This window comes from Myxine glutinosa, chromosome 2 (genome assembly GCF_964187855.1).
Source record: "Myxine glutinosa chromosome 2, kmMyxGlut1.1, whole genome shotgun sequence".
Taxonomy (NCBI): Eukaryota; Metazoa; Chordata; class Myxini; order Myxiniformes; family Myxinidae; genus Myxine; species Myxine glutinosa.
In genome coordinates, this window is record NC_136262.1 from 92,105,387 (window position 1) to 92,127,523 (window position 22,137).

Below are 22,137 nucleotides of genomic sequence, written 5' to 3' on the forward strand. Positions count from 1 at the left end.
GGAACAGACTTGCAGTTCTTGCTTGATCAGGACATGCAAAGATAAAAATATAAAATGAAGACGACCAGAAATAGACAGTAAACGTCAGCCGTCCTCCTGAAACTCATCACGGTTCCAGGGAACAAACGTCTAAGAAGAAGTGGATTGCGAGCAGTTGGAAGAAAAGCATGATGGTCTCCATCTCTCTCTTGTTGTCATGGCAGAGAAGTGGACTCATTAAAAAGAAATCATGGAGGTGTTCAGCAGTGTTAAGATCTGTTTTATGGAGCCAGACAGTGTCTCAGGATTTTATCCGAATGGTGTCACTGGTACTATGATTAAAGCAATGATACTCTACAAGCTCTATGAATTTGGCATAACTTCGAGTTCTTTATTATCAGCTCCTGGAAATAATGCCAATTTGAAGATTACTTGGGTGAACATAAATACATATACCATAAACAAAAACATGCCCATAAAAGGAAAGTTAACAGAGAGATAAAGAGAGAGAGATAGAGGGGGGGGGGGGGGGAGAGAGTGAGAGAGAAAGAGAGAGATAGAGGGGGGGGGGGAGAGAGAGTGAGAGATAAAGAGAGAGATAGAGGGGGGGGAGAGAGAGTGAGAGAGAAAGAGAGAGATAGAGGCGGGGAGAGAGAGTGAGAGAGAAAGAGAGAGATAGAGGGGGGGGGGGGGGGAGAGAGAGTGAGAGAGAAAGAGAGAGATAGAGGGGGGGGGAGAGAGTGAGAGAGAAAGAGAGAGATAGAGGGGGGAGAGAGAGTGAGAGAGAAAGAGAGAGATAGTGGGGGGGGAGAGAAAGAGAGAAAGAGAGAGATAGTGGGGGGGAGAGAGAGAAAGAGAGAGATAGTGGGGGGGAGAGAGAAAGAGAGAAAGAGAGAGATAGTGGGGGGGAGAGAGAAAGAGAGAAAGAGAGAGATAGTGGGGGGGAGAGAGAGTGAGAGAGAAAGAGAGAGATAGAGGGGTGGGGAGAGAGAGTGAGAGATAAAGAGAGAGATAGAGGGGGGAGGGGGGAGAGAGTGAGAGAGAAAGAGAGAGATAGAGGGGGGGGGAGAGAGTGAGAGAGAAAGAGAGAGATAGAGGGGGGGGGGGAGAGAGTGAGAGAGAAAGAGAGACATAGAGGGGGGAGAGAGAGTGAGAGAGAAAGAGAGAGATAGAGGGGGGAGAGAGAGTGATCTCGAGAAAGAGAGAGATAGAGGGGGGGGGGGAGAGAGTGAGAGAGAAAGAGAGAGATAGAGGGGGGGGGGAGAGAGAAAGAGAGAAAGAGAGAGATAGTGGGGGGGAGAGAGAGTGAGAGAGAAAGAGAGAGATAGAGGGGTGGGGAGAGAGAGTGAGAGATAAAGAGAGAGATAGAGGGGGGAGGGGGGAGAGAGTGAGAGAGAAAGAGAGATAGAGGGGGGGGGGGGGGAGAGAGTGAGAGAGAAAGAGAGAGATAGAGGGGGGGGGGAGAGAGTGAGAGAGAAAGAGAGACATAGAGGGGGGAGAGAGAGTGAGAGAGAAAGAGAGAGATAGAGGGGGGAGAGAGAGTGATCTAGAGAAAGAGAGAGATAGAGGGGGGGGGGGGGGAGAGAGAGTGAGAGAGAAAGAGAGAGATAGAGGGGGGAGAGAGAGAGTGAGAGAGAAAGAGAGAGATAGTGGGGGGAGAGAGAGAAAGAGAGAAAGAGAGAAATAGAAGGGGGGGAGAGAGAAAGAGAGAAATAGAGAGAAAGAGAGAAAGAGAGAGATAGAGGGGGGGAGAGAGAGTGAGAGAGAAAGAGAGAGATAGAGGGGGGGGGAGAGAGAGTGAGAGAGAAAGAGAGAGATAGAGGGGGGGGGGAGAGAGAGTGAGAGAGAAAGAGAGAGATAGAGGAGGGGGGGGGCAGAGAGAGTGAGAGAGAAAGAGAGTGATAGAGGGGGGGGGTAGAGAGAGTGAGAGAGAAAGAGAGAGATAGAGGGGGGGGGAGAGAGAGTGAGAGAGAAAGAGAGAGATAGAGGAGGGGGGGGCAGAGAGAGTGAGAGAGAAAGAGAGAGATAGAGGGGGGGGGGTAGAGAGAGTGAGAGAGCAAAACTTGATAAAAATGGTTTGAGAAAAAGTGTGAAAAATAAGTTTTTTAAATAAAGATTTTTTTTTTACATTTATCTAAGCTTCATTGAAGAGCTTGGACATGAATCACATATAAGACAAGGATATCCATGTGCAGTGATTGTACATGTCTAACGACTGTGATGTCTGTGAGTGGGTCTCGTCAAAAGAAGAATGTGCTGTCGGTATTTGTTCATTCCTTACCCGACGACACTTCATTGTCCCCATCCCCCAAATAAAAGCACCCTGTTGGTGTTTCTGGGCCTAAAGATTGTTTTTAAAACACCCCATGCCCTGAGTAAAATTAGGTAAATAAACTGATTTTAGAGGATGTGGACCATTTTATGCACAGGCATAATGAGCAAAATGACCTCCTGTGTCAAAGTTCCCTGTACAGTATTTCCTCGTATTAGGTGACATCAGTGTACTTTAACATAACATCCACGGACAAGAGCAGACAATTAACTGGGTTTTTAGTTAGGAACACGTCTAGCCGTCGTTGAGACGGCCTTTTCCGCAAGGAGACTGCTTAAAAACTAAAATGAAGCTGACAAAGAATATGAATCTTACTTGATGTTCCCCGATTTCTTTCAACATTAAAAAAAACACGATAAAACTTTCGGGATATCTAAAAATGGTGCGAAAGTGCCGTACTTCGTTAACCTACAAAATGATTCCAAAAAGCCAGAAACTGGTGCGTTTCCAAAGCTTACAAGGCTACACAAGGAACTTTAACCAAGGAGGCCATTCGGTCCAACATGCCTGCGCTACACCAACACCAGATACCCATCCACACAAAAGCTACCCACAAGTCCTGCCAATATCCCAGTACCCCTCCATCTCCAATGCTTCTAGATATCTATCTAATTCCAATTTAAACTTAGCTACTCTGTACTCTTTCTGCGGCAACTACCTTTCTAGGGAGACCATCCCATGCACCATCCATAGTCTCTGACTGAATGACCCCTGCCTTGTTACTGTCCTAATTCTCCTCTTCTTTACTCTCAGGCTATGGCTTCTAGTCCTATAACTGTCTAATCAATTATTCTGTCCTATTCTGCCTCTGTGAATGTCAGGCTTATACGATCAGTTCCAAATGGCATTAGTTGTACGAAGGACATCAGACTGATTACGTTACCATACGTCATCTTGGCGGACGATTCCCAGCTCGTGAAAAAGGCAGCATCAAAATAACCATGTGAAGTAGTGGGCATGAATAATAGGTAATGATATGGGAATTAGCCGTATGCCAACACCAATCAAAACGAGAACTTACTGTCTGAAGTGCGAAATTTAAAGTCATGGTACAGTTAGAACGAACGCTCTGAGTCTGAGAGGTCGCTCGATTCTGACCCTAGCCGAGTTATACCAAATACTTTAATGGTGCATGCTGCTTCGTTGCTGGATGTTCAGTATTTAAAATTATAGAGCACGGATAAACCCTGTTAAGTTGGAAACCATGAGGAGGAGCAAATCCTACATTGCCCCCATTGAGAGAAAAGTGACGTCTGCCCATACCAAGAGTGTTCCAGGATGTTGTGTCACTTCTCCTAAGCTCAGTGGCTTTTCTCATGTATTCCTCTGCATGCGTGGTCATGATTTGTGTTGCAACTCTTCTAAGAGCTTTTGACCCTGTACAAAAAATGGAGCAATTTCCGTATGATGGAGGGAGCCTTACAAAAAAACGATTTTTAGTTATTTTTAAAGAAAGTTTCCAGTAACCCGTCGCCACTTTTGATATTGAATCAATGAATGACTAACGTGAAGCCAGTTTATTGCCTGACGCATCTCACACACAGCTTGCACGGACTGATGCAGGTCATTATGACGAGCCATGCTCCAAAGCATGTACGAGGAAGCAGATGACAAAATTCCGCCAAGGATGGCTTAAAGTACGAGTACATCCAGGGTTGGAATTTCATGCACATGTTCTGCATTATGTGTAAGAGGCTGGGAGAAAGCAGTGTTTGGGCAACAACAGGCACTATAAATTTCAGGTTCGTGCTCTATTTAATTCAACCAAAAGTCATTTATTTTAACTTATTGAAGACCTTTCTGTTTTTGCTCTAGACGACCGAGTACTGTTTTATTACATCCATCACCAAAGGTGTACGGAGGTTATGTTTTCACCCGTCTGTCTGTTTGTTAGCAGGATGTTTCATAAAGTTGTGAATGTATTCAGAAAAAAATTGCTGGACAGGTCGGGTGTTTGACAAGGACGAAATGATTCGATTTTTGTGAAAATCTAGATCTGGATAACTTATTTTTTTAAAGTGATTCTTCACCATTGAGAGGTGGGGAAATATATATATATATATATATATATATATATACAGTATAGCAAAATATAGGATAAAATATGACAAAACTAAATGAATGAGTTGGGTGTCTGAGAAGAACAAACTGATTCAATTTTGGTTCAGGTATGGATCCAGATTCGGCCTATCAGTGGGATAAAAAAAAACTAGAGCTTCCAGGGAAGCAGAACTCAACTGAACTGACTGGACAACTTTAAAGTAGGTCAGTTGTCTGTACTAGATTTGACTTAAGATAGCAACCTACCTTGTGTGGTAAGAGTCTCACACACCAAGTTTGATCAAAATCCATAAATATTTGTGGACGTTAAAGTCAACGTCGTTTCAGAGCTGAAAACAATATGGCGGCCTATGGCGGCCATTTTGTGACGGATCGGGTTGGAATGCAATAGCAACCTACCTTGTGTGGTAAGGGTTAAACATTCTAAGTTTGATCAAAATCTGTTAATATTTTTGGACGCTCGAGTGTTAACGTCGTTTTCATGACCAAAAACAAAATGGTCACCTAAGTCCGCCATTTTTCAATGGATCGGGCTGAAAGGTAATACCATCCTGGTCCTTGGGGTAAGGATGCTGCATATCAAGTTTGATCAGAATCGGTTGATATTTGTGGACGCTGGAGAGTTAACGTCGAAAAGTTAACAGACGACAGACGACGACGACGACAGACGGACGGACGCCGGAGGGTTCAGTATGTTCAGTTGTTATGTTGTTCAGTTCAGTTCAGTTCAAACAATATCTCTCCGTTCTCAGGACCGAACTCTCTTATCTGTCTCCCTCTTCCAAATCCTGGTGGCGTCTGGTCAAATCTGTTTCTGGTGTTTGTTCCCCCTCCATCCCCTCCCTCACCTCAAATGGCCACACGGCTGACTCCGCACGTGAAAAAGCTGAATGCCTCAACTCTGTGTTTGCCTCTAAATCTTGTGTCCCAAACCCATCCCTCTCTGTACCCACCGTACCCAGTCGTACCCAGCTGCTCCTGGACTCTGTGTCCTTTCCTCCTGACAAGGTGGAAAAGTTTCTGTCAACCCTCGACTCAGATTCTGCAACTGGACCTGACGGCATCAGCCCACGGGTCCTAAAATCCTGTTCTTCCGCTCTTTCACTCCCTCTCTCTGTTCTCTTCACCCTCTCTTTTGCTCAAGGTCATCTTCCATCTGCTTGGAAATCTGCCAACATCACCACTTTGCACAAAAAAGGTGCAAAAACAGATCCCAGCAACTACAGACCAATCAGCCTTCTCCCAATTATCAGCAAAGTCATGGAATCCATCATTGCTTCAGATATGAAATCTTTCCTCTTCTCCAATGGCTTGATCTCTGATCATCAATTTGGTTTCAGACCTGGACACTCTACTCTGGACATGCTGCTTCTGATTTCTCAACAATGGATGGAGGTCCTCAATGCCAAACAGGAAATTCGAGCAGTCTCCCTTGACATATCACGTGCCTTCGATACGGTCTGGCACCCCGCTCTGCTCACCAAACTCTCCTCTTTTGGTATCCATGGAAATCTCCACGCATGGCTGGCGGACTTCCTCTCTAGTCGTAGTCAACGTGTGGCCCTGAATGGGTTTCTCTCATCTCCTCTTCCTGTTCAGGCTGGAGTTCCACAAGGCAGTGTTCTGGGCCCTGTGCTTTTTCTGGTCTTCATCAATGATCTCTCTGACTCTTGAAAATCCTCTGTATCTCTTTGCTGATGACTCTACTCTCTGTCGCTCCATTCTTCATCCCCCAGATTGGCAGTCTGCAGCCTCCACACTCTCTGCAGACCTGGACAAAATCACAGACTGGGCAAACAAGTGGAACATGTCTTTAAATCCTGACAAATCTCACACTCTTACGATGTCTCTCCGAAAAGACCGACTGGACAACCCTCCCATCCACTTTCTGAATAATCCTCTCCAAGAAGTTCTGTCACTCAAGCTTTTGGGTCTCACTATCTGCCATGATCTTTCCTGGGAAAACCACATTTCAAATCTGGCCTCTCGCCGACTGGGCATCCTCCGTCGTGCGAAGTCCTTCCTTGGCACACCTGAGCTCCTCACCACATACAAGACTTTCATCCGCAGCTCAATGGAATACTGCTCTCCCCTCTGGGCTGGTGCTGCTGCCTCACACCGAGCTCGTCTTCACGCTGTTGAAACCAAAGCATTCAGAATCATTGGAATCTCCCGCGATGAAGCTAACTCCAAGGGCCTCTCACTCACTCACCGCAGGCAGGTTGGTGGTCTTTCCGTCTTCTACCGACTCCTCTCTGGCCTTGCCCCCCCCCCCCCCCCCAGCTCTCTCTGGGCTCTGTCCCGCAAATATTCCTACAGGTCGCACAAGATCTGCCTGCAACCCTCTTATGGTCAAACTGCCAAAATCAAGACTCTCTGCTCACCTTCACTCCTTCATTCCTCTTTTCTCCCGCCTCTGGAACAAACTCCCTCACTCTCTTCAATCCCACTCCACCCTCCAGGTCTTTAAAACAGCTGTTCACCACCATCTCTTATCTTCCCCCATCCAAAACCTTGATCTTTTCTACCCCCGCTAATTTCACCCCAATTCCACTTTTTTGAAATACCAACTTCTTTCCTGGAAGCCCTTGGTGTCCTTGTGTTTATACTTCTCCCACCCCCCCCCCCCCCCCATTCCCACGCCTCCTCCCCCCAAGCCCTCTCCCTTCCACACATCTCCCTGCTCTCAAATGTTGTGTTTGTGTGCTTCCCCTTCTCTCCCCATCTTGTTTCCGCTCCCTCTTTTTATATATTTTGTTTGTCTGGTTGATTTGTTTGTGAAGTAAATGTTAGCTCTTTCACGAGCCTCGACTCAGTATACAAAAAAAAAAAAAAAAAATGTGATGAACTCAACTTGACGGTAGTCCAGTTGAGTTAAAAACTGTTCAGCCTGGCAGAGGTACGCTCTCCACCAAGTGTCGTTCTAGTTACCTCCGCCACCAAAGTTGGATGGATGTTATGTTTTCACCCCTGTCTGTTTGTCTGTCTGAACAAGATACCTCAAAAAATTGTGGACTGATTCAGACAAACTTTGGCGGAGAGGTAGTGTATGCGACAAGGACGAAATTATTAGATTTTGGTGAAGATTCGAATCCGGATCCAGCTACTAGAATTTTTTCAGTGATTCTTCATCATTGGGAGATGAGGCCAAAATGATATATATCAGGTATCTCAAAAAGTTGTGGACGGATTTGGATGAAACCTGGTGGAGAGATTGGTTATATGACAAGGAAGAATTCATTTTCTTTTGGTGAAGATTCAAATCCGGACCCGCATCAGAGAATTTTAAGCGATTCCTCACCATTAAGTGATAGGGTAAACCTCAAAAAATATATAACACGATATCTCAAAAAAAGTTATGGACAGATTTGGACGAAACTTGGTGGACAGGTTTGGTATGTGACAAGACCAAATCGATTCGATTTTGGTAAAGATCAGAATATGTTTTTGGATACGATAATTTTTTTTTTTCTAAGTAATTCTTCACCATTGAGAAATTGGGTGAAAATCGATATATAACATGATATTTAAAAACGTTATGGACGAGGTATGACTAAACTAGGTGAATGAGTTGGTTAGGTGACAAGAACAAGCCGATTCGATTTTGGTTCAGGTCCGAATCCAGATCCGGCCTATCAGTGGGATACAAAACAAACTGTTCAGCCTGGTGAAGGTATGCACTCTACCGAGTGCAGTTCCAGTTTTCTTTGTTTTCACCATTTTCCCTGTTCAATACCATCCTTTAAAATAACTATTTTTTAATATTTTTTTGAACAAACAGCTCAATATAGTCTCTTGATGCTCCTCCTGGGGAATACAGTTATTTCTGAACTTCAGAAACTTCAATATCTTGAATATACTTATATAAAATTTGGTGATTCTCTGTATATGTGTCTGAACCTTATAGAATCTAAAAGTATGGCCAATTTCGCTCAAATTTCCCAACATTTAGTTTATGTGTCTGAACCTTATAGAAACTAAAAGTATGGCCAATTTCGCTCAAATTTCCCAACATGCTCAAGGTACCCAGGGATAGATCATGGGCACAAAATAAATCCCCTGTGCACGTTGTTTACTGACACCTGCCGGAGGGAGGGGGTATTAGTAGCTATGGGCACAAACAATTTGCAGCAACCCCTCCTTCCCCCCAGCCTGCTTCCGGAGGGAATTCATTTTCACAATGTGGGTTTCATTTTCATTCTACACCTGGGATTCACGCATTTTTGACATGTATCTGTATAAGCGAGAGATGTTTTTTTTTTTTTTTTTAAGGAAATACGAGCGAATACAAGGAAGTTGGACACAGGAAGAGGCCATTTGGCCCATAATGACTGTTTCATTGACACCCCATCAGGTTCCAATATATTCATTGTCTATGATATGAACCCAATCTTTCCCATTTACCCAATTTCACTATTACAGCTACCTTCCAGTCTTGCCAATGTCCAAAATGTCCACAATATACATAAATTAAATATTGTATACATCCTCCACAGACTTTGTGAGATAGAAGTTTGTGCTGCAAGAAAATTGGTCAGGTGGTGATGAGGAGAGCGTAAATAAGGTGTCCTGTCTGATAGCTTTGATGATGTCGAGTCTCCTCGGGCGGGTGCCATCATATTGCCTTTCTATGGCTGGTACACACGGGTAAGTGTGTGGTATCGATGGGGGTGGAGGGGGGGGGGGTCGCCACTCCTCTCCCTCTCTCTGCTGGCTGTTGGGGAATTCACCCTCTTCCGCCCGTGTTGTTGGAGTCGACTGGACTCTCATCTACCAGATGTAAACCGTATGGCTGTGGACCGTTACCCTGGCAAGGGGGGCTGACAGGTACTACACCTTGCCCACAGGTGACCTGGGATTATGCAAGTCAGGGGAATCCATCTCCCTGAGGTATCAGAGGACACCCACATACCACCTCCCTGAAGTATCAGAGGACACCTGTTAGCTTTGAGATCACATTAATAGTGCGGAAATGCTCAATCGATCAGGTTATCGACAATTGCATGGATTGGGGGGCGAGGGAGAGGGTGGTGGGGAGGGTTGTAGTGGGAAGGAGTGGGAATGAAAACAGTGGAGCTGCATAACAAATTCATCTGTTTGCTTCTATCTTTACTGATGTTACAGAAATAAATATTAGCTCATATCATTGTTTTAATACTGTGTCTTGTGATTATTGCATTTTCCTTTCTTGTGCTAAATTAACACCATAAATAACCCTAGCAAGAGCGCTGCCCATGGATGCCACTGGGGACCTCGGCGGCCCCCTAGACCCCTGGCCTGAAGTGAGACGGCCTATTTCAAAACCGTAGCTAAAGGCCTGCAATGAGCATCGAGTACAAGGGACTTGAACCTGCATTCCAGACATAATGGGCCGTTCGTTCAGATGGGAATGCCAAACAGGGCTTTAGTTTAAACGGGATCGTAGTTTGGAACGGACACACATAAGGTTCTCAAAAGATTCGCAAAAGCATATTTCAAGTGGCAGTTGGATAACGTCATGGAAATTGACTCCTTGAAAGAGAAACAGCCAAAGTGAAGTGAGAAGAAAATAAATACATATTAAAAAGGCCTTTTAAAAATTACGTGACCATTTTTTGCTGATTTGAGAAAACCTATTTGGAAAAAAATTAAAAACCAATAAAACAAGAAGCTATCTGACCACCCTTGTACACATGAAAGTGCAAGATGTCCTTGCTAAACGCGTTGTTTGTTTTAATGTCTATAATAATTATGTACCAACACTTCAAGGGTTCTGAGGGCCTGTCACTCTCCCACCGCAGGCAGGTTGGCAGTCTTTCTCCTCTCCGGCCTTGCTCCCCCAGCTCTATCTGTGCTCCGTCCCCCAAATATTACTGCAGGACGCACAAGATCTGCCAGCAACCCTCTTCTGGTGAAATTGTCAAAATCAAGACTCTCTGCTCACCTTCACTCTTTCATTCCTCTTTTTTCCCACCTCTGGAACAAACTCCCCCACTCTCTTCAATCCCACTCCTCCCTCCAGGTCTTCGAAACAGCTGTTCACCACCATCTCTTATCTTCCCCCATCCAAAACCTTGATCTTTTCTACCCCCGTTAATCCACCCCAAACCTACATCTTTCAAATTCTCCGTTTTCTTTCCTGAAAGTCCTAGTAGTGTCCAAATTGTTTATCCCGTGTACCCCGCCCCAGTCATCTCTCTTCCACAGATCTCCTGATGTCCCCGTTCCCTACTGTTGTTGTGCTTCCGTCTCTCTCTCCCCCTTTTGTCTCCCGTTCCCTTTATTAGATGTTCTATGTGTTAGCTCTCATATGAGCCTAGACTAAGTGTACAAATAAAAAAGAACGTCGTGATTATTTACCCACAACTTGCTATTACGTCGTCGAGATTAATTGATCCATTTAATGTCGTTTCACTTAATGAACGATTCAAGAATGTAACCACAACGTTGACCGAGGACCAAATGCATATTTCTTACCAATAGGTATTATGGGGTTGTCGGCAGAGAACAATACAATAGTTACAAATCGGAAAAGGGTCCTAACACAGAATAGTGGTCAATCTTTAGTTTGACTTGTACAGGAGATTTGGAATTTGCAAGGGCCGCCCTAGGGCTGCAATATTTTTTAACAGCCACTGAAAGTAGGTTTATAAAGGACTTGCATACGTATCCTATTCACTGTGATGATGTCCTTGTAATTAATGTAAAGGGGCACACAAATACCTCCTAATATCCTCATCTTGCATGTGATGTACAGTAATACAAGCTCCTCCGTGAACTTTCTGCACCGTAGAAACAAATTATTTATTGTGATTTTGCAAGAAAGTGAAAATCAATGACGTCATGCAGCACTGACGTGGGTAAAAACTATAATCCAGACCTAAATTCCCAGTTAAAAAACTGTAATGTACTATTTATGTTTTAATCCTATGAGCATACATGTCACCTGTTATTAAATGATGAAAACTTTGGATGACTGCATTAATATGTCCCAAGAATGTGGAAATTCACAAGGTTGACTATTAACAACAACAACAACCATACACGTACGTAAGAAGTGAGGCAGCACAATTACACGTATTTATATATCGTCTTCGTTTGCACAGATCACCTGGTTGTCGGCAATTACTGAACACGGTGAAATAAAACCATTGATATGTTTCTCCTATTAAAAGAACTCTAACGTCTGCCATATTGAAATAAATCGACCATGGTTGCATCCCACAATTCCTTGCAGTAAACATGATGTAACACATCAATAAGTGTCGGGGCCATCAAAAAAATCTATATATATATGTATGTGTGTGTGTGTACGTTGCATCTTTTGTCTTTACAACTTTGAGACTTGGAAGAGCAAGGATGACCTGACACAAGCAATGACAGTGGGCCATCCCTTGTACAGAATAAACAAGGGAATGAACAAACTGGAAAACACACACACACAACACACACACACACACACACACACACACACACACACACACACACACACAGAGAGAGAGAGAGACAGAGAGAGACAGAGAGAGACAGAGAGACAGAGAGACAGAGAGAGAGAGAGAGAGAGAGAGACAGACAGACAGACAGAGACAGAGAGAGAGACAGAGAGAGAGACAGAGAGAGACAGAGAGAGAGAGAGAGAGAGAGAGAGAGAGAGAGAGAGACAGAGACAGACAGAGACAGAGAGAGAGACAGAGAGAGAGACAGAGAGAGAGAGACAGAGACAGAGAGACACAGAGAGAGAGACAGAGAGAGAGACACAGAGACACAGAGACACAGAGACAGAGAGACAGAAAGACAGAGAGATAGAGAGATAGAGAGATAGAGAGATAGAGAGATAGAGATAGAGATAGAGATAGAGATAGAGATAGAGATAGAGATAGAGATAGAGATAGAGATAGAGATAGAGAGAGAGAGAGAGAGAGAGAGAGAGAGAGAGAGAGAGAATGGAGCCACTCACGAATAAGGAGGTTGGGTTAATGGGGGTAATAGAGACTGTGGATAAGGATGGGAGATGACATGTGATGGCAGTGCACTTCCTGCTTGAAGCCCTGGAGGGAAGAGTGGGATAAGCATCACAACTAAATATGTGCTGTCTTGTAATTCATCCACAGCTCCCCAATGACCTCCCACGCCCCCCAACCCTCCAAACACTAATTTACATGAACCTTCAACATTTAAAAATCTGCCGTACTTGTATGAAAATTTCATACGATTTTTTAAGGCAGAATAAAGTAAGAAACAAAACCAACAGCCTGACTTCCCAAAGACTGTTTTTTGGAGTTTGTGATTTGAATCTAAACATTTACTTCAAACCAATACAAATACGTTGTCATTTTTGTTTGTTTATTTACAGTTCTCAGATATTTACACTGTAAGTCTTTCTGGAACCATCTGGGCAGGCCTAATGTTTGAGCAGAGGTGATTTGGGCAGGAATTAGTCATTTGTTAAGGGTGCCGGCGATACCTCGCCTGCTTTTTATGAAATACACCGCGGTATCTTTAACGGCCAACAATATCCAATGCCGGAAGACTCCTCTGGATTAAAATCCCTCGGATGGATGGCACACACATTGGTGCATCGTCCTGCATGCGATATTGGGGTAACATTTTATAGCTGAGACAAGAGACCATACTGGGATAGACAACCCAAAGGCAAGCGTGCATACCTCATCTTTAGGCTATCCTGCTCGCCTCTACTTCTCAGATAAACAATGGACGGAATCCGAGACTCACTTAAATTAAGGTATACCATTTCCCATTTAATTACCAATCTCAACACAGAAGACAGCAGAGCAATCACAACTGAAACATCAAAAAGGTTAAAAGAGCAACCAAATAGAACAGTCTATTCATTACAAACACCGGCGTGGTGACGTATGCCTCAATGGTTTAAACAGTCTTTTTGGAAACGAGAGCTGCTAGGAGAAGGTTCAGAGGTCATGAAGTGTGGGCCAAATGCTTGAAATATGATAGTGGCAGTAGTCTTAAAGAAGGCCGTTGTTATGTTTTATCGTAAGGAGATTTTGTTGAATTTCACAAGGAAAAAGCTGTGACGTGGGATTTCAATGGAGTGAATTCATAGTTTTAATCGAAGTCGGAGTCCAGTAAAATGGGGATTTAAATCAAACCCACATAAACAATCCCGGTATTAATGGTTCAATACATTATGCCCCGAGTGGCCCCTTCCGCAGAAACGAATGTGCTTGTTACATACAGGTCTTCGCTAAAAGCAGGTGATTTACAATACAAAAAAAGGTAACCTACAGCATTGATTATGTGGCTACAAAAGGCAGCCCCACAGCATCGGACCTCACACTCGAAACTCCAATAATATTAATAATTCGAGGACCACACACTTTACGGAACCCAGGGGCATTATCAGGACCAGTCGAGGAACCTTTCTAGGCTGGAAGCAATCACAGCACCATTCCGACACAGGTTACTCAACCGTAGGTGCAGGAGGAATACAGATCAGGAATATATGTACTTGATTTGCGTTTTCCACCATTCAATTAATGCATTTGATGGACTATCTTGTAACTTCAGTGACGTTGTAAAATAAAACAGCAAACCAACGTCAAAAAGTTCCTCCCCAGTCGTGAAGGAATTGTTTTTTTGCCAGTGAAGTTCCAGCACAGGTGTCTTTGTGTAGTTTTTTTTGGTCTCGGCCGTCACAATTTGTTTGTCTAAGTGATGGCCCAGTTTCTCCGATTCCAATGCTCTGCAGACATATACTTGTTGAAGGAGCAATCCTTTTGATCCCCCCTCGTTTGAATATCCAGCTCAATCGATGAATGCAGCAACAAAAACAAATCCCATTACAAGAGATTATGGATTTAATTTGGACAAAAAAATTAAGAAGATGGTGCTCATTGAGTGGTCAGTAATTATGTATCGAATGGTCAACAGGATATCTTGTTGAGGAGCAGCCTTATGTCAGGAAAAGCATAATACAAAGCCGTTATTTATCCCCACTCTCTTCCCATCCTCCCTCTCCTCCGGCTTTTCCTCCCCCACTCCACCTGCAGGAATCAGCCCGCCGATTGCATTATTACCGGACACCGTGTGACCGACGTGTGTCGATGCCACTCATGCAGTGCCCCTGCACATCAAATCAAGAATAAGGTATCTGTTTCGGGCACTGGCAATAACTCGCCTCCTCGTCCCGAAAGTCAGCAAGGGATCTTTAACGTCCGGCAGGCTGATGGGACAGCCGGGTTAATGTCCATCCGATGGAGGGCGCACACATTGACGCGTCACCCTGCATGTGAAACACCAGTGTGACGGTTCAAACCCAGGCAGGACAGACAGCTCGGATGCGAGTGCACACACATCTCGGCTACCCTGCCTGCCTCGTCTGGAGTGTGAAAATATCCATTGATTTGCAGACCACATATTTGGAAGTATTTTAATCTTCCTTGGACATATATCCAATTTGGACGACAGTAAAATAGACATTAAGTTTTATTCACCAGCAAAAGCCGCTCAAACACCGTGCATGTAAATGTATGCTCTGAGTGCTGTTTACAGTGATGTCATCAACTAAGCACGGTGTTTCTGCGTAATGCACGAACATGTTTTCCTCTTCTCAACTGCAGCTTACCATCTGCCTGAAGCTCATCACATCCAGGCTCTCCTCTGTGCGTTAACACCCTTCTCTCAATACAAATGTCACCCTTTCAATTCACCGGATTCCATAAGCTTTCCCATTCCCAGATCTTCGACTTCGTTTGTCGGATGTTCTTTCCTCAATCGGCTTCCTAACACCGTCTTGACATAATTTCCGCCGACCATCATCTCTCATGGTCTCCCTTTGCATATTTTATATCGCGTTCTATCACCCCAATCAGCACTGTAATGCCACATTCTTCACTTCATCTAAACATCATGGTTGCGGCTTTGTCTTCATTTGCCCGGGTCATCTTCATAAATTCTGCAGCAAGACGGCAACCTAAGCAGCTGAGTCAACAGCTGAAAAACCAGGGGGTGAGGAGTGAAGAATAAGAGTGGAAGTCAGGGGAGGGCAAAGAGCAGGATGTTAAAGAGGGAGGAAAAAAAATAATGTCGTTTGACATGATGAGAGGGACAGACAGAAGGTGGTAGCCTACAACCTTGTACCAAGAAATAGCAAATATGTTGCGCCATTTTCCAGACTTTTCCAGGCTGCACAAAAGCTACGGGCAAAAATTGAAATGGAACTGGACACGTAGCAAGAAGAAAGGACAACCGGTGGACGATAAGACTGACAAACGGACAACCTACAGAAGGCCTTGGGATTAGCAGAGGTGGACCAAAGATCAGATGGAGAATTGAAATTGAAGAATCCACGTGAGTCCAAAGACCACAAATTGGGTTGAATTGAACATGATGGAAAATATTGAGGCCTTTGTCCTTCAGTTGGCTACATTTGCTGGTCAAGTCAAATCATCAAGATGGACCGGGACTACATACTGGTCACGACTAAGCGTTATATTCAAACTAGAGCACGATTCGACAGTTATTGTTTGTTTAACCCGAGAACATTTGAAAAATGATATTTTCAAAGGTTTGTGAGTTTCTGTTTAAGAAGGACACCATATCCTAGACCATATCCTAGACGCAACTGGCAACTGCATCACCTTAGGATAATGTGCGGAGCAAGATTGAAATAAGATCAACATCATTAACAAAGTGAACATGCATTGGAAAGTTTGTCGTTAGGGAAGGCATATTGTGCTGGGATTCGATTCGGAAGTCAACCCACAACCTGGTTGCATCACTACTGAAGCGAAGCTGTGCTGCAAATGCAGTGCCCCTTCGGAGCATTCGGGCAGGAATTTGGAATTTGCTCCATGGTGCGGGCGATAGCTCGGCATCTCTTCGCGGAGGACACCATGTGTCGACCAAACCAACAATAGCAGACAGGTCCTCCGACTTGAAGTCCATCTGATTATCGACACACACAGGTTATCATCTGGCATGTGAGGCACCAGGATGGCAGTTTATAGCTCAGCCAAGATTCGGATCCAGGCTTGAAAGGTCCGAGTTGATTGAGCAGAGCTAAAAAGCCATCCTGCCAGCCCAATGGAGAAGGTAAGGCGAATGAGCAATTTACTTCATCGAATGTCCTCAACGACTTCAATGCACGGAGATTATGATGAACCCTCCATGTCCAAATCGCTCCCGTTTCTCCTGCTAGGTTTCCATCTTTCTTGTGCTCTCCGCATGAAATCCCTATCCAGTTCCAGGTTGTTGTTTTGTTTTTTTAATTGTTTCCCATGTACACCCCGCTCCTCCCCCACCCCACTCCCAGGGTTAGGGTTAGCGTTAGGTTTATGGCAACCCAATCCGTACGCTCTCTCCCATCGCTCGTAAATTCGGCTGTAAATTCGAACGTAGTTGAGATTCACCGCGATGTCGATTCCACGAAAACCACCGCGATAAACCATCCCCACTCTCCGTGTTGCTTTCTTTCTCTCCTATTCACATGTATGTACCTCAGTCATTACACCATTCCTACTCTTGCACCAAGAGGCCCTTCCGCAGCTCTTACTCCTTCAGTGCTCTGCTTGTTCTCTTCGAGACGTCTCTTCTTAAGAGGCCATCTCCCATCCAATTCATTGCCCCCAACACAACCCCCTCTCCCCCAAAGAAAATCACTCCTCCCATGCAGACTTGTATGCAAAGATTCCCTCTCGCTTTTTTTTTTTTTCCCCACAGTTCCAAATATGTTTCAACTTTGCTCATCCATCGGTTTTCTCATATTACAATTCGTTACCTTAATCGCTCTTCTAATATCACCTGAAGCTCTTGCACGTTTTTAGAAATCCTTCTTTCCTATGCGGCGCAGTCAGGAATATCAGGCAAGCAGTGCTCGCGTTGGAGAAAAAGATGAATGTTTACAGGGAAAATTATCACGTGCCCACCTCACTTAAACAATGTACCAGTCAGTCATCCCCATCTACGAATTCAACCTCGCAGCAAGCACCATAAACAGTGTGCACCCTACCTGTAATGACACGGCTACCTCCTATTACCTGTGTGGCTGCCAAGACTGGGCGACGACATGACTCAGACTGGGAACACTGAAAATCACCTCTTGGATTCAACTAACCACCACCGTGGACAGTAGGAAGCAGGGTAGGCGACGTAATGAGATGAAGATAGCAGGGAAGACGGAGACATAATCAGTGGCAAGAGATGTACCCAAGCGCTGCAAAAAAAAATGTGGAGCGAGGACGAGCGAAGGACAAACATGACGACTCTCTCTCTTTCTCTTCCTCTCGTTTCTCCTCGCCTTTCGTCATGTTATCTCCACTTCACTGTTTACACATCATTATCAGTTGCAAACTGTTCTACGACAACAATTCTGGAATGGTTGGGTTAGAATTTACAAAAAAAAAATTGTTTTTAATCTTTTGTCCTTATAGCCATGATTCCTCTATATTCCCTTGTACAGACGATTTCTTCCTTCACAGTGCTTCCTGGGGACTTCCCTTATTAGAAAATTAAAACGAGCCCAGGCAAAGCTTATTCCTGGATCTCAGAGCCTGCCCCCTCTACCTGTGACCTCCGGACAAACCCATAAGGTTGTGGACCCTTGTTCGTTGACGCGCTGGGCCAAAAGGGTCGAAACCTCGATGACGGACAGTGCCCAGCTGATGATCGGGATGGATGGATATATATATATATATATATATATATATATATATATATATATATATATATATATATATATATATATATATAGCCTATATAAATACATACATATAAATACATATATATATATATAGCCTATATAAATACACACATAAAAATACATACATACATACATATATATATATATAGCCTATATAAATACATACATAAAAAATACATACATACATACATATATAGATATATAGCCTATATAAATACATACATAAAAATACATACATACATACATATATATAGCCTATATAAATATATATATATATATATATATATATATATATATATATATATATATATATATATATATACATACATACATACATACATCCATCCTCAATCCTGCGGACTCGCACACATTCCCGATCTCTGTCGCTCTATTTCTCGGACCATATTGATATACATACACATCGCAGATCCATCTGTCCATATCTCCGTTCCCGAGCTCTTTGTACCTCTCGTTGATAATATTGAGCGTCCTCCTCGGCTTTCTCCCTCAAATTATTGAGCTCTCGCGCTCCAAAATTGCACGTTTTCCGAGCAGTCTTAATCTTGCTTGTGCGTTGCACGTTTTCTGCAGAGACCACACACACTCAACTCGAAACGTACCTTTTTCACGTTGTCCGCGCTCTTCAATCTTCGGCCGGATAGGCAAGCGCGATGTTTTAAACGCGTCGACTTCAATTCCTGGCGCGCTCGGGCTCCGCAGCTCTCTCTCGCTCTCTCCCTCTCTCTCGCCTTCAGGCAGCACCGTGTCGACCTCCCTGGAACCGAGCGAACGTTCACTGATCGCGCCTCTCCTCACAGAAATCTCCTCACACACCGACCGGCCTCCACCTGCACCTGGCTCTCCCCTTAGCAAGTGGCTTCCGCTTTTTTTCCGGAGACTTCGGCTCGGACGTTGAAGCGAGGAGAGCGTGGGCGAGATGGAGTCGCGGACACAGAGTGAAAAAGGAGAGAGATGGACGGAACGTGAGCAGCTCCCGGCCGCCGCTCGCCGGCCGCACCGCGGGGCTGCACCGAAAATTCCTCTCAGCACAGTCCCTCCTCCCCTCCCTCCGCGGGTTTTTTTTTCACTCTTCCTCCTCGTCCTGTGGCCCCTCCCCTCTCCTGTCCTGTCTCCTCCCCCTTCCTTCTGTCTCCTCCTCTCTGCTTCGCTGCTTCTCACGCTCCAAAAATGCTACTCATTCCTTACATTTCCCATATCTGACTTCATATAATCTTTCTCTCACTCTTGCTCGCTCTGCCTATCATTACGACTCTTGTCCGCACGTATTCTTGTCTGCATATGTCCCTTCCCTCCCCCACTTCCCCTTGCTCCTTTGATTTCACGTCTCGGCTTGCAGACGCAGGGAAATCCCGGAGCAAGCACTCGGAGCGAGGCGATAGACCTCTCGCTCCGATCCATGCATATCCAGTCCGGATTTTGACTCGCACCGTAATTCCATTGATTTACGAAACTGTGGGATTAGCTGTCTGTGCCCGTGCCTGTCTCTGTCTCCACGTCTCTGTTTGAATCTCTGGCCGCGTGTGTTCCGTGTCCGTGCGTTTGGAGCAGGAACGTCATTTGTTTTTTTTTTAACTTCTCTTAAACATCATGGGGACAGAAATCTGGGAGCGTCAAACGATGACGTCGCTTTCTTTACCTGTGCGTCGGACGAGCGTCCATGAGCGCCTTCCGTCGATCGCGACGCGCGCATTGTACCAAGGGTGTCGATGTGCACCGATGTCTGCATACGTACGAACAAATTCGCTCTCTCTTTCTGCCTGATTGCGGCGAAACCTGAAACCCTGCTCACCGTGCTCCCACCTAGAGCTGCAACGCTCCACCTGGGTTGCATTATACACCCATCACGGGCTACTCCGACTACATCCATGTCTTGCATGTCTCCACGAGCCCCCTTCGGGAGTCTTAAAAAGCATTCCTCGAAAACAAAATAAACCACGTGTTAGGTGGGGACATCGTTGCCATTTGTCATAAACCCAAAGCATTATCTGAACATCTACAACTAGTACAGTATTCCACTTTTAACGGCCACGATATTACTCACATCTGCTTGTGGGGTCCACGTCCACCACCAGCTGGGAAAGTTTTTGGCCCAAGTCTTTCACGAAGCGGCTGTCCAGGCCTGACGTTCGAGTGAATGTGGCAGGAATTTTAAATTTGTTCTGGGTTCCTGAGATTACTCGTCTACTCTTCACGAAAGACATTGTAGGATCGTTAACGTCGACCAATATAAGACCGGTGCTGGCAGAGGGTCCTCCGGCAACAGGTCTTTCTGATGGTGGACACACACACACAAATCGATTTGCTGCCCGCATGCGAAACACCAGGATGACAGTTTATAGCTGGGATGAGATTCGAACCCATGCTGCTCCAAAAGAATCCTAAGCTATCCTGCCAATCCTGGACTTGTGAAACTTCGAGAACTTCTAATTGATTGAATTTTAAGACACCTTGAAGAACGTCTGCGATGTCTGTTCAAACGTCGTGTAGGTTTTGCATGGTGAGGCTTCAACACCTGCTATCTGTTGTGTTAAGCTTACTTTGATCATTGGGAATGGATACCTCTCAAATCTCAAGTTTTGATTTAGTAAATATAATTTGCCTTTTATGCTTAGTCTGTTTCTACTTCTTGCGTTTCCTCTTTGTCGCTTTCAGCTGCCTTTGGCACTATCTCTGACTGTATCTTGTCTCGGTCTATAGATGTCTCCAAAAAAAACCAAAAAAGTTGGCAGTTCCAGAACTAGAACAAGAATAGACATGCCTTCCCCCTTACCCTTTAGACCATGTCTCTCCTCCACCCCACCACATTTCACTTTCCCTTATTCACCCATGCAATCACTTCTACACTGGACCTCCAAGCCCACATTATTTATCCTGATCCTCTCGAATAAAACGTTCTTTTCTCTCCCCCAACAACAGCACGTTATAGAAATTAATAAGCGGTGAAATGCCAATTTCAGAGAGTATTGAGTCGTTAACGTGAGACGTGTTTAACTGTTGATGCGTTTATGGTATGTTTGGCATCAAACACAGACATATACAATTGGAATGTGCGTTTTTGTTCTGGTCTGTTGCTTGAGAATAAAAATCTGACCTGGGTGATGCACATTTTTACTTGTACACTACAGTACAATATAATTTTGGGTGCAGTGATTCTACTGTCCTTTCCTCACACCCTAACTGTCACAATAATAATAGAAAACGTCAAAATGTCAAGTAAAACTTTGTTGATCATGCGGACCAATTTAAATACAATCCATGCACTTAAAAAGAGACGTCGTTTGTTTTACTACTTGTTTGTATATATTGTTGCGGTTTTGGGAAACCGCTAAGAAATAATGGCAACCACCATCCAGGTCCCTTACAATAGTTATTTCATAGCAGAACATTATCTTAGTCCATTCCCCTTATTTCGGGTTAGTATGTCATTTTGCGTTGGGGAGGGAAAGACAGGACCTCTGCTCATAAGGGGAAGCCAGGCAGATGCACAAAGATTGCATCCTCAGATATTGATTCAAAGTCTTGAAGGACAGGAGACAGGCCAAAGACCATTGGGATATGCACCAGGTAAAAGTCCCTTTGAGAAGGCTTGTGGTGGCAGGGGAAGCAACTCTCCACCAATCGGCAGCCTGGAAAACACCGTAAAACAGCCCCCACCTCTTGCCAGGGCTATATAAAAAGGCCTTGCACACGTGTCTCTCACTCTTGGCCGGTCTCTCTCTGCCCCTTCTGCACGTGTGCATGTCTCTCTTGGCCTGGACTTTGTTCTCCCTGCACGTGCCTGCATGACACACTCTGCTAGATAGAAAGACCTGGGATTTTGTTCGCTCTGAACGTGTTTTTCACTCTCTGTGCACATAGCCTGCCAGCTGATCTCTCTCTCTTCTCTCTTCCCTCTTCTCTCTCCTCCCTCTAACTGGACGTGTGCACAACAGACTCTCTTGCTGCACGAGGCCACGAGGTACTCTTACTCTGCACGAGGCCATGACGTAACTCTTACTCTGCAAGAGGCCACGACGTACTCTTACTCTGCACGAGGCCACGACGTACTCTTACTCTGCACGAGGCCACGACGTACTCTTACTCTGCA

General features: G+C 44.7%; 1 protein-coding gene across 13 annotated transcripts in view; it reads right to left on the reverse strand.

Annotated features, from left to right (window-relative positions):
* LOC137421571 (adhesion G protein-coupled receptor L2) overlaps positions 1-19,102 on the reverse strand; it is a 638,565-nt gene extending 619,463 nt beyond the window's left edge. For 12 of the 13 annotated variants that reach the window (XM_068107767.2, XM_078771230.1, XM_068107766.2 and 9 more), the window contains exon 1: positions 18,650-19,102. The gene's annotated coding sequence lies outside the window, so the exon portion shown is untranslated. The other variant, XM_078771229.1, reaches the window with a different exon arrangement.
* Between the last annotated feature and the right edge of the window lie 3,035 nt (positions 19,103-22,137).